This window comes from Lepisosteus platostomus, chromosome 6 (assembly GCF_059453375.1).
Source record: "Lepisosteus platostomus isolate fLepPlt1 chromosome 6, fLepPlt1.hap1, whole genome shotgun sequence".
NCBI lineage: Eukaryota > Metazoa > Chordata > Actinopteri > Semionotiformes > Lepisosteidae > Lepisosteus > Lepisosteus platostomus.
The window spans coordinates 7,935,182-7,948,759 of NC_142616.1; the positions used below are offsets into that span (position 1 = coordinate 7,935,182).

General features: G+C 39.0%; 1 long non-coding RNA gene across 1 annotated transcript; it reads left to right on the forward strand.

The window, feature by feature from the left end:
• Positions 1–1,328: 1,328 nt before the first annotated feature.
• Positions 1,329–4,722, forward strand: LOC148659996 (uncharacterized). The gene is made up of 2 exons (XR_015939356.1): positions 1,329–2,849; positions 3,764–4,722. It is a non-coding gene; the product is annotated as an uncharacterized LOC148659996 (long non-coding RNA).
• The last annotated feature ends 8,856 nt before the right edge of the window (positions 4,723–13,578 follow it).

Consider the following 13,578-nt stretch of genomic DNA (forward strand, 5'->3'; position numbering starts at 1 on the left):
ATAATGGTCTGTATGGTACTATATGTTTAGAGTGGTTTTTGAGTGAACTTGTCTTCGATTCAGAACGGGGTGGCATTTTCCCCAGAAGAATAATGGAATTTTTATTTTCCATTTAAAATCTCCTGCCTTCCGAACAGGTTTTCAGGAAAAAATTAGGTTTGGATACCGGGGTATGATGTATACGGGGTATATGTATTTATTTTTAGGTTAGCATAAATCTGTATCATCCTTGCCTGATATAAATAGCACTAGATTCAGTAACGTACAAAGTTTCTCCTTACAGAAAACCTTGAAATAATTGTTTCTCTGCACAATGTAATGTTAAAGCCACTTGCCTTTAGTTTTTTTTTACACTCTCCTGTCTGGTCCTTATAAAAGCTGCAGTTGTTTAATAAAACCATTTGACTACAACAAAATATTACCTTACAAAGTCTGAAACACTGTAAATGAAGTCTTTGTAAACATAATGGGTTGGTAGTCTTTAGCAGTTTGTGAGAGTTATTTTTTTATGCAGATAATTAAGACAGATTAGAAAAGCATGAGGTTCCATGTGATTTATAATAAGTCTTTAAAGGGTTAAATCATTGTTTGAGTTAAAAAAGACGTTTTTTTATTTCCTTTCTCAAAAGTAATTTATTGTACTTCTTTCTAGTTCTAGGTGTTCCTCCAGTCAAGCTCTTCAGCTCTTCAACTTCCACAAAGTTGTGTGGAAAGTATACCTTAAGTAAATAGGGAGTTTACTCCCCTTCGGTGTAAACAGCTGAAAAACTACAAATGAGTTCTGCATTACCTACTGTATGCTAAACCTTTGAGAGACAAAAATCAGTGAATGCCTGTAAAAGACCTGAGACTGGTACTGTGTTTACGAAAAAGACAAAATAATTAAAAAGGCCCCGAATTATTGGTTAATATGTTTCTTTCCATTTGCAGGTGTTGTTACTATGGTTCCTCAAGAGCTCGTCAGATTGAAAGGGGAGTCAGTTCTTCTGACTGTTCCAGGACACAAGCAGCTAAAATTCATCAGAATATCATGGAGGTCTAGAAACAATAACATAGTGGAATACACAAACAACACAGACTCTGTTTTGTTTTACCCAAAATATAAAAATAAGGTGCAGTTTGAAAAGAAGGATTACTCTTTACGCATTGGTCACCTGGAGGAGGGGAACAACGGGCTTTTTAAAGCAGTAATGATTGATATAAATGGAATTGATACAACTGTGGCAGAGTACAGCATAGTAATACAAGGGACATGTCTTCAGCTTCTTATTTTGCTTGACTTTAAAACATTGATCCAGAAACCTTATTGATCCTGGCCCTACAGAACCCTAGGCTGCCTTATTTTGCCTAGTGCTAAGAAGGGACAGTTTTTATCTAGATTGTATTTACAGTCCTTTACCGGCATGTTTATTCATACCATGGTTATTTTTAAGTATGCCTGTCAAGGTGCAGTTTGACAAGAAGGACTTCTCTTTACACATTGGTCACCTGGAGGAGGGGAACAACAGGTTTTTTAAAGCAGTAATGATTGATATAAATGGAAGTTATATAATTGTGGCAGAGTATGTTGTATAATTTTGGGTAATCAGGGTAATTTTGATTGGTAATATAAACTGTGCAATAGACAAATTTCCTTGATTTGTAAATTGTATATATCCCATAAACTGAATCATAAAGTACAGGAAGTACTGTAAAAGTTAGTCAGCAGTCACCCTGCATCTCACAATTGGCAACCCACTGAAGCTCAGCAGTAGCTCAGCTCAGCAGGTGTGAGCCTGGTCAGTACCTGGATGGGAGACTCCTGGGAAAGCTCAGGTTGCTGCTGGAAGAGGTGTTAGTGGGACCAGTAGGGGGCACTCACCCTGTGGTCTGTGTGGGTCCTCATGACCCAGTATAGTGACGGGGACACTATACAGTAAAAAGGTGCCATCCTTCAGATGATACATAAAACTGAGGTCCTGACTCTCTGTGGTCATTAAAAATCCCATTTTATTAAAAATTATTGAAAAGAGTAGGGGAGTTACTCTGATGTCCTGGCCAAATTTCCTCCTGGCCTTTACCAATCATGGCCTCCTAATAATCCCCATCTCTGAACTGGCTTCATCACTCTGCTCTCCTCCCCACTGAGAGCTGGAGTGTGGGGAGAGTACTGGAGCATCATCCAGGTGGGGCTGCACACTGGTGGTGGTGGAGGGGGTCCCCATTACCTGTAAAGCGCTTTGAGTGGAGTGTCCAGAAAAGCGCTATATAAGTGTGAGCAATTATTATTATTTGTATGTTTCCCCAAGATTGCATGGGTTTCCTCCTGGTGCCCTAGTTTCCTCCCACAGTCCAAAGACATACTGGTAAATCAGTTGGCTTCTGTGAAAACCGGCCCTGCAGTGAGCAAGTGCGCTCCTGTGTTTGTGTCTATGTGTACCCTACAATGGAGTGGCCTCCCATCCAGGGTGAACCCTGCCTTGTGCCCATTTTTTACATGCCAGGATAGACTCCAGCTCCCCCAATGAACTGGGAGAAACAGTTAGAAAATGGATGGCTGGATGAAGTCCTGCACTACACTGCTTGTTTCTCTGTCCTCACAGAGAAGGTGTCCCCACCAGCCCTTCTGGTCAATAAGAGTGAATTCTGCAGCTTCTTAGTCATGTGCTCCACTGATGGAGCCGAGTCTTCTACCTACTCCTGCAGGCAATCTCACTGCACTGAGATCACAGCGAACTACAGCAGGTCCCCTGCTCTGCTCATCGACGTGTCTACGGATGGGAGATCAGTGGTGTGTAACGTCAGCAATCGGGTCAGCTGGAGCATCAGTTCAGTGGCTGTGAGCGACAGCTGTCCATTCACCGCCAGTGGTAAGGGTGAATTCTCAGAATGCCCTGCTGCAGAGGTTTAAGCTGCTACGCTAATTTGAACTTGTCAAGTCGATGTTTTGTGACATTGTCGTTATTTTGTCCAATGTGTACATATAAAATTGAATGTGCCCATTCTTTCTTCTTCATGACTATCACCTGGTTTCTCCATTTATTAGGTTTATCATGTAAAGCTTTCATGACTAATGGTTTTAGTACTTCTTAATGTCACTCTAGTCCCTGATGTAAAGACGAGCCTAAAAAAAGGACTGCATAGGTTTATAGTCTAGTTTATTACAATAAAAAAAATCTTGATATATTTATCACATTTTCTGTGGCGCTATGTCTTTACTTGAAATGTGATTATGTCTGTGACACGTGTGCAATTTTCCCCACATGAAAGGGATTAAATGCACAATGCTCTCTCACTCAACAGAAGGCCTTTCTGTATAATTAGAGAATGATCTGTGTATTGCAATAACAAAAGCATAAGAAAAATGGGTCGTGGTGCAGACTTCTATTTTGATCAAAGATTCCCAATTACTAATCTACTTCTTAAAGTCACAAATTTCTAAAGTTACTCTAGTCACTTAAGGGACAAAGAAGGATTGTATAGATTTATAGTCTAGATTATTAGACTAAAAATTTATTGATTTACATATTTTTCACATTTTATGTCGAGCTTTATTTCTTTATTTGAAATGTGATTATACTGCTGTGATTACAGGAGTGCGATTTTTCACGCATGAAGGGGATTAAATGCACAAAGCTTTGTCACGTAACAGGAGGCCCTCTTGTATAATTAGAGAATGATCTGTGTATCTCATTATGACAGTGTATCAGTCGTGGTGCAGACGTCTATTTTGATCAAAGATTCCCATTAACTAATGTATACAATTTTGTCCCTTTCCTTTCAGACACCTTTACTGGTTTTCCACTGTGTCTCATGAAGATCATCGTGCTCTCTGTGGGGCTGGTCTTCATGGTGGCAGCTGTTATTGGAGTTCACGTCTGGGTCAGCATTAGATCAAGCTGAGTACTGTACATATGAATCAAGCAGCTTACAGAAGCAGAAACACCTGTAGATGCCCCAGGTATAATATAATAAGGTCTGAATTGGAAGTCAACAATCCCATCTCAAGGAATACCGGCTGTTGTATGTTTTCTTTCATTGAAGTTCTTAAACTGTCTGTCCCTCTGAAGGGATGCAAGGAGTCAAGGAACTGGAACTGTCCAGTGAAGATTTGAAATGAGTTTAATACTGATGAAAAAGGTCGTTTCTGGAGACTACTAAAGAGACACACAAGGTATATTTCCCACAGTGTCCTGAATTGCAACAGAGTCCAGCCACAGTCACCCAATGCTATTATCATGAATGGGTGTTTGATTGACCATTGCCAAAATGCTTCTACATAAGGCCTGGTGTCTATTCTTGGTGATGTTATCCCTCCTTTCAGCCATTGTTGGGATGTTGCATACAACATCAGTCAGCAGCCAGATCAGGATTAATGACCCCAGACCAGAGTCAGCTTTCTACACATCCATTTTCTAACCTCTTCTTCCAGCTCAAAACCCTGGGGGGAGCCGAACGCAGGCCGGATAGGCACACACTCACACCAGAGTCAGTTTTTCTTACGACTATCAACTGAATAAATGAAGCTGGCAAGTGAGAATGACAAAGAGTATCTCAACATGATTTTTGACTTGTGTAAATTGGTTAAGTTATGCTGATGTGGTATAAAGTTAAGACATTGCTGTGTTTCTCAGTTAATTTAAAATCGAATTCGAATTAATTCTTATTAGATTAAAATCTAATCTAATTTAAAATTGTAATAAATGTTGGTTACCGTATTAAATTATTGTATTCAATTTTAAATTGGTATTTGGTATTTTTTCTTTTTTAATGGCATCTGTCCTTTTTTTTTTATTTCAAAGGCAGCCAGGACACTAGACTTAACTTCTCCTGGAAATGTGTCTTATAGGTTAATTGTTAATGACTGTATCCAGGAACAAGTTTGTATACACACTGTTGTAATCATTTTTCCATCGTGAGTACTTTGTGAGTTCAAACAGCAGCTTACAAGATTGTGAAAAATATTTCAAAGCGTGCTATAGATGATGCTTCTTCCTCTTTCTCGGAAAATACAGATCAAATGATCAAATTATGAATTACTTTACTAACAATTCTGCCTTTTTGTGATCATTTAGGAAAAAGTTTTGTAGACAAAACCCATAAATGGAAATCGACAGACGTGCTATTTTAGAATTTTAGAATTACCAGCAGCCAGACATTGAAAAAGATACACAGCTTCTTTTTGGCAGTAGACAGTTCTTTTTTCTACAGTGTTATTTTGTAAATTATCAGAATACATGTTGTAACAGAAAGAATAAGGTTCTGGATCCCGAGATGAAGTTAAACATATGAGTTTATTGCATGCAAGGAACAATAAAGCAGAAGTCTTGTTTCCCGCAAGAAACAACAAAACCGAAATAAGTGCTGGTACAAACTTTAGGTTTATATATCCTTTCCTTTCCACTTCTGACGTCACTCGTTATTATGGTAAAGGGGGGAGGTCACGTGTTTGACCAGTTTACAGCTTTTTGGCCAAATGGTCAGGGATTAATTCCCCAGGGGGTTTCCTAGCTCTCCTAGCTCGCATCTGGAATCCTTATCAGTTAACCCCCTTCCCTGCCATAAACTCCTGTTGCTTAGAAGTCTAATCTTCATGCAGAAAGGACTTAAAGGTAACATCTTGTATCTTTCTTCAATTATATAATTTCAGAAAAGCCTAAAACCTACCCACTTTCCTCCTTCCTTGGCTGCTCAGTTAGGAGGGACAGCCAGGTGTAGGCTGTATCTTGGCGGTACAATAGACTTTCCACTTTTTCATGATCAACTTCATTAAGCGCTCAAAGGTATTTTCAGGGATTTTCAACTGTTTTATAGGCTTATCCTGATCTGTGGTTTTCTATAGCTTTATCTCTGAGCTATTTTAAAAGCCCCCTGTCCTTCTTCATTGAATCCTTGCTTTAAATTCCCTACCTGGCTGAAGAACTTTGCATAAAAAGTGTATTTATGTAATCATGTAAACCACTATTATTGCATATAGACAGAAGCCACTCAGCTAGCTGTATGACTCCTTAATGATATTTTATGCACCTAAATTAAATTAGATTTGCCAGAGAAAAAGGTTTAAATACTTATGCAATCATGACTTTTCTATTCTACTTCAAAGTGTCGTGACTGCAAGCTTTAAAGCAATATGATGTAACAACTGTGTGCAGAATCTACTATGAATCTATCAAAGTTTACAATCAAGACTTGCTAAACTATTGTTTTAAACTTTTTATATAGAAGATATCAAATAAATTTCAGTTAAGCAAAATGGAAAAGTCTCAACCATGTTGCAGCAGGTTTCTAGTTTCAGCCAAAAAGACAGAATCTAACATCTGAACACAAACTCATAGAGCGCTTTATACAAAGTAGTTCATCGGTTTGGAAAGTTACAGTCTAATATGCTGATTTTTGCCTGACCAAAACCTAGCAATTTACAGACTAAAAATCACTCTAATATTTCAAACAATACATGTAATGCTGAAATGGCTTGTTTGTCTAGGAGGAGGAGTTCTGAAAATGCAATATGCAGAAATTACCAGAGACATATAGGTAAAAAATGTGTTTCTTTCCAAACTGATTATAAAAAGAATTAACTACTTTAAATTTCATGATGCATATAGCTCTGCATTAACAATTAACAAAACATCATTGTAAATTCAGCATAATTCAGTAAATTCATGCATGCCCATTAGAGAAGCAAGCTGGCCACTTACCCTGTAAGAGTGTGCTAATAGCTAGTACATAGTTCAAGTAAAAAATTCCCTGAATCCCAGACATTTCTGAGTTTTATGCAATTCGACCAAAACATAGATCGGGCAGGTTTTTTGAGACTTGTTTCTGTCTCACAAATCTTTTCCAAAGAACGTGGTGGAGAGGGCGGGCTTTGGATCTTGTGATGTCATCTTGTTCACTTCCTGTGAGTCCTCTGTGCTCTGAAAAAAAAGCATGAAACACAGTTTCTTGATAAATAACAACATTGGTGAAAGTCACCATAGATGCTGAACTGCAAACACATCAATCTAACATCCTCTGATGTGCATGTGAGTGACAATGGAAAAATATAAGGACTCTCAAAAGTAATGAGCCCTCTTACTGATGTATTATAAATAGGATGGCACGCTGATGCTGTGGTCAGCTTTGCAGCCTCGCAGCACTGCGGCACTTAGGCCCTAAGGCCCTAAAGCCCTGGGATTTGATCTGTGTGTGGAGTTTGCATGTCCTCCCTGTATTCACGCAAACTCTATGGCCCTGGGCTCAATTCCTGGAGTGCTGTCTGTGTGGAGTTTGTATGTTCTCCCCATGTTTGCAAAGTGCTCTGTAAAGGCAGAGTAAATGAGCAGTGAATGGGAACAGAAAAGAAAGGCTGTGGTTAGCAACGGAAAAGCACACTAACTGCACAGTAAGGGCGTGGTGAAACCATGGGGAACCTGTTGTGCAAACTGCTTCGAGCTTAATAACCTTGAAGTTCCAAGAAAACAACGGAGAGCAGCTGTACTAGAGGAAGACAATAATTCAGAGAGGCACGCTGTGCTGGTAGGGAGTGTGTTTGTGTGCCCTCTGGCGTTGTGTTGGGTCTTCCCTCATTTTTCCAATTACAGTTATTTACAACAGCAGTTACCACTGCTGACTCATAGCTCCTGGATTCGATTTTGGCCTGGTGTGACCTGTCAGAATCCTTCTTCAACTACCTGATTCAGTATCGTCATCCCAGGAATACAGGAAAAAAAGGACGTTTTCTTTTGTTTCACTATTGTTAGCATTAATAAGTATTGGTAGTTTCATATCTGTAGGGGCTGTTTCTGTAGTTGTGTCGTCCCTGTTGTGGATCCACAGTGTTGTCCTTGTCTCCTGTCTCTTCCGCCATTTTCTGTTAGTCTGCAGACCCTGACTATGGTTTGAAAATGGAGTCTTACCAGTCCATCAAGTGGAGCCAGGAGCAGACTTTAGGGTATATAAAATGGCACTCAATTTATTGACAGTTAATAGTTCATTTCTTTGTGTTTAAATCTAATAATCTTATCTGTGTGTATTGATTGATTTTTATTTAGATTTCCATTTAAGATAAATGAAACGGGAAACAAAACAAAATCCAATCTCATTATACAAAAAAGTCATTTCCTTTAAACTGCAGTCATGTGAACAAGATATCAAAATAAAACATCTAAAAATCTACTCTAAAAAATGTGTAAAAAATATTGATCGGACAGTTTTTCTGATTCAAAAGGACAATAGAGTTGGGCTGTGTCTCTGTGTGACCAGTTGATCATGTAATGATTTCGCTCGCCCTCAGGTTCTGTGTAGTTTCCCCCTCTTCCTCACATGTTTTCCTGTTAAAAAATTAAACAAGGCACCATCATACAGGACATCTTCATGAAATCTGCTCATCAAAGCAGATACTGTCACACAGGGGCGTTAAATCAGTTAAAGCTTGCAGTTCAGAAGAAATTAGAAAAAAATTAAGAAGAAAACTGACTGACAATGTAGCAGTCCATTTCTTTTTGTTTAAGTAGGACAACTATTTGTTCTGTAATAACACAAGATATAATTGTTATAGGAGTTATATATAAGAGATCGTATAAGTTTTACTTAATACAGAAGGTAATTACAGAAATCAATACCCCAAAACTCCAACAGCTTCCTAATTTATATATATAATATGACAAATATTTACCTGTCTCTGATGGTCTTTCGGATATGGATCGTAAAGACAACAGACAGCATGATGACCACACCCACAGAGAACGAGATCAGTTTCAGCAGGGATAGTGAAATCCCAATTTGATCCATGCCGGTAATTTCTAATAGAGAAGAGGATTGTCCTTAGTAGGCATGTAAAATACCTTGCTTCATCTTACGTTATCCCTCTCACAGTATCGGTCACATTTGTAAACCCCTCCTCTTAAGGACGCTCCAGCCCTTCCTTGTTCTTTACTCATCTCCCCACACCTACTCCCTCTTCCACCCCCCTTTTCAGTTCCCCTTAAAAGCCAGACTCTGTTCTGGGCTCTGCATTGGTTTCCATACCAGGTGAGTCCGGGACCTGGAAGCGCCTGGTCCCATCAAGCTTTTAAGTTCCTGTTCCTGCCGGTTCCAACCTGGTTCCTGTTTTAATTCTGTTCATCTTGGATAGATCGCCCGGTTTCAGATTTTCGCCTTCTCTTGGATTCCCCCTTGGACTTATTTCTGGATTGTTTGCCTCAGCCACACCTCCCCCGAACACCAGTGCACCATGGACAGGCAAACCTGTTTTCATTCCTGACTCCCGCATGCTTTTCCCCTATGTTTTCCTCACTCTACCCCAGATCGTGTCGTCTGCATAGGGTCCTGAAAGAACGCTTTCGTTACAGTATCCAGAACACACAGTAACTCAGCATTACAAATGAGATGGAAACAGCCTTTTGGTTAGTGGAATCTAGTGCTGCTGTCAGTAATTACTTATATTCCTCCCACTTTCTCCTGCACAGCATATTTTCAACTTTTATAATAATCGTATTTGTACAGTACTTTCCATCCCAAAGGATGAACCGGTGCTGCAACTCTGTGAAAAGCAGATGCAACAACACTGAAGACAAAGCTGTTTTAAAACAGAGAATGCCCAACTTGTGTACCTTGTGGTTAGGAAATAATTGAAGAGTCTGAATTAATTGTAATGAAATATTAAAGTAGGGAGCTGCGTCAGCATGTGTATGCTGCAAGGGAACAAGAAAAGGTTTATACCATGTTGACACTCCCGAAGAAGGATTCAGTGTCTTCTCTTTTCAGCATGGAATAAACCTTTACTAATTTCTTCATAAAACATTAAAGATATTTATATTCCTTAATTGTAAGGACATATGTTTCCCTTATTAAGAGGCAGCCTGAACTTTTACAAACTTGAAGTGTTACAGTTTATTTCCTTGCTGTGGACCTTAATTGATAGTTTAATATGGCACAATGATGCATTTCCATGTCTACTGCAACCCCTACAAAGAGCTTATTCCCCAAAATGTACCTTTCCCTGAAATCAAACTGGATAGGAAGCCAGTGCAAGGACTCCAGAGTAGGAGTAATGTGATCGCTTTTGCAACTTCTAGCAGGAGTTTATTCCTTCATTCATTTAAATACCTTTTGTTCCTTTCTATGTTGGATATATAATCAGTACAAATAAAGAAATAAAGAAAGCTCTTACCGTTCACCTAAAGGTTAATGATCTTTGAAGGGATCTTCTTTCTTATTTTTAATAACCCCCCAAACATGTATGTTCCAGAGTCATCCAGGAGTAACTGGGTCAGTGTTAAATCCCCGTTCAGATCACTCATCTGTGTCCTCCCCCTGAACTGAGGGGAGAAATCTGTATTTGTTTTTTTCAACTTTTCTGCAATAAGTTTTCCTTCGTACATCCAATTCATTATGAGCACATCTTCAGCAGAAGCATTTAACAGACATGAAGGCAGGGTGACTGATCCTCCCACAGTACCTGTGGCATTCGCTTGAGCAGACACTGGCAGGGGCAAATTGACACCTCAGGGAGAAACAAGCAAATGTTGTTTAATTCCAAAAGCAATTTTGAACTTAAAGCTCATTTAACTTACAGTACATTTTACCCACCTTGATAGCCTCAGGAGAAGATGTTATTTAGATTATTATTCATAATAGCCATAGCCAGCAGCCATATCACTCTGCAACTCACAGCTGGCAGCCCCATTGGAGCTCACAGGTGTGAGCCTTGTCAGTACCTGGATGGGAGACTCCTGGGAAAAACTAAGGTTGCTGCTGGAAGAGGTGTTAGTGGGGCCAGCAGGGGGCGCTCACCCTGTGGTCCATGTGGGTCTTAATGCCCCAGTATAGTGAGGGGGATGAGATGTAAAACCGAAGTCCTGACTCTCTGTGGTCATTAAAAATCCCAGGGTGTTTCTCGAAAAGAGTAGGGGTGTTACCCTGGTGTCCTGGCCAAATTTCCCATTGGCCCTTTCCAATCATGGCCTCCTAATAATCCCCATTTCAGAACTGGCTTCATTCCTCTGCTCTCCTCCCCACTGATAACTGATGTGTGGTGAGCGTTCTGGCGCACTATGGCTGCTGTCACATCATCCAGGTGGGGCTGCACATTGGTGGTGGTGGAGGGGATCCCCATTACCTGTAAAGCGCTTTGAGTGGAGTGTCCAGAAAAGCGCTATATAAGTGTAAGCAATTATTATTATTATCATCATATTTTTATCTCAGATGATATAGACTGGGATACTGTGTGGCATAATGTTAATTATCCATTTAGAGCTATACATAAGAAACTGCTTCAGTAAAAAATTTTAAACAGAGTCTATTATACCCCAGAAAAATTGAAAAGGATGAAGTGTCACAATACAGGAGTGTGTTCCAAATGTAATACACATAAAGGATCACTATTGCACTTATTATGGTATTGTCAGTACATACTGTCATTCTGGACCTCCATGGTGAGGAAAGCTCTCAGGCACCAAAATATCTCTTCCACTTACTCCCATTACATGTATCCTTGGTGATTTATCAAAGGTTAAAGTAGCAATTCAATATAAAATTACTTTTTTGACTCTCTGTATTGATATTGTGGACTATAGGAAACATCAGGGAGGAGACCACATCCCTATTTACAACAATGGGACTTCAGTGGAGAGGGTCAGCAGTTGTAAGTTCCTGGGAGTTAACATCTCAGAGGACTTAACCTGGACCCACCACACCAACATCGTGGTCAAGACAGCACGGCAGTGCCTGTTCTTTCTCCGCAGGTTAAAGAAGTTCGGCATGCCTTCACATATCCAGGCCAGCTTCTACAGGTGCACTATTAAGAGCATCCTGACTGGTTTCATCACTGCCTGGTATGGGAGCTGCTCCGCACGGGATTGCAAAGTACTGCAGAGGGTGGTGAAGTCAGCGCAGCTTATCACCAGCTGTGAGCTACCAAACATCCAGGATATCTACTCAGCTAGATGTCTTAAGAAGGCCAGGTCCATTCTCAAGGACCCCAGTCATCCCAGTCACAAACTGTTTTCCCTCCTACCATCCGGTAAACGGTACCAAAGCATTCGGTCCAAGTCCAACAGACTACAGAACAGCTTCTACCTCCAGGCAATAAGACTGCTAAATAGCCAACCTGCAGCTCCTTTAGCAAATCACCTGTAATGGTTACATGGACACACAGTTTTCACTGTATTCAGCATAACTGCACTACTTGTATATATTGCACACACCATGGACACATAACAGCTCTACTCATATTGAGTTTTATTCCATTTAAAAAATGTAACCTTAGTTTTGTGATTTTTGTGATTTTTGTGATTCTTGTGATTTTTGTGAGCTCGCAGAAAAATACATTTCATTGCCAGCAACTACTGCTGCACGCTGTATTGTTGTGCATTTGATAAATAAACTTTGACTTGACTTATTGCTAAAAAAACAATATTGCGAAAATGGGTGGACAGTACAGGACCGTCGTACAAAGAATGGATTAAAGACGCTGTATCACAAGTTAAATCTGAAAAGATTTCATATAATTTACAGGGGAAACTTAGTGACTATAGGAATGTTTGGGGCCCATTAGAGATATACTTGAATAGCACTGGATGTTAAGAATATTAGTAGGAAGTTTTTGATTTTTTTTTGTGAATGTATGTTTTTTTTGTTATTTTCTAAGAAGAACAAAAATGAAAGAGTGAAATAAAATTAAAGATGTCCTCCAAAGTTGGGGGGGTGGAGGTGGGTTAAAAAATAAGAAAAAAATGATTTTCCTGTTTTTAAACAAAAACAAGACTAACAGAACTGTTATATTCTCTTGATTTTGATCAGAATTTTAGTAACAGAAGTTGAGCAATAATAATAATAACACTTTCATGGTCATCCTAAAATGTGTACTTTCATTTTTACTACTGAATAGAAATTCCAAAGGCTTTCTGTTCCCAAATGGAGGGCACGTTTATAATAATACAACCTGTAGTTAAAACACATTTGGAGAGTTTCTTAAGGAAATACATAAGTTAACTATTTTCCTGCATGTAAAAAATGATTTTTAGTCTGCTGTCACATTCCTTTCAAATCAAAAAACATGCTAGTGATATTTTTTCCAAGAGAAACATTTTTAATTTTTTTTTTACAAATTTTTAAAGCATAATGCAACTTGAAGATAAAAGTATTTAGGACTAATTAGAAATGGGAGAACTAGTTTTTTTTTCAAGAAGTTACTGTATATCTCTTATAAATCGCGAGGTCATGTGTAAAGCCTTAATATGAAAATTAATATGAGACTTGTGCCAAATACATGTACCTTCACACAGAGGATATTTCAGCTGAAGCTTCTAAAGAAGCAAACCCTGTGGAACACTGATAAATTTAAAAAGAAATTTAATGAAACTTAACCTGTTAAGTTTTCCATATCTAGATAACCACATTAAAACTGCATTTCTCCCTGTATAAGGAATTGAACAAAACAGGATAAAATAGATCTGATATATTTTGTGTATATATATGCGCTATTAAAACTGACATCATTGAATAATAACTGCTTTTATGCACAAAGCAGTGTCTTTCAAAAGAAGGCTGATATGAAGGGAAAATCTCATTCATAATTGGAAAGACAGACATCAAGAATGCAAGGACTTATTCACT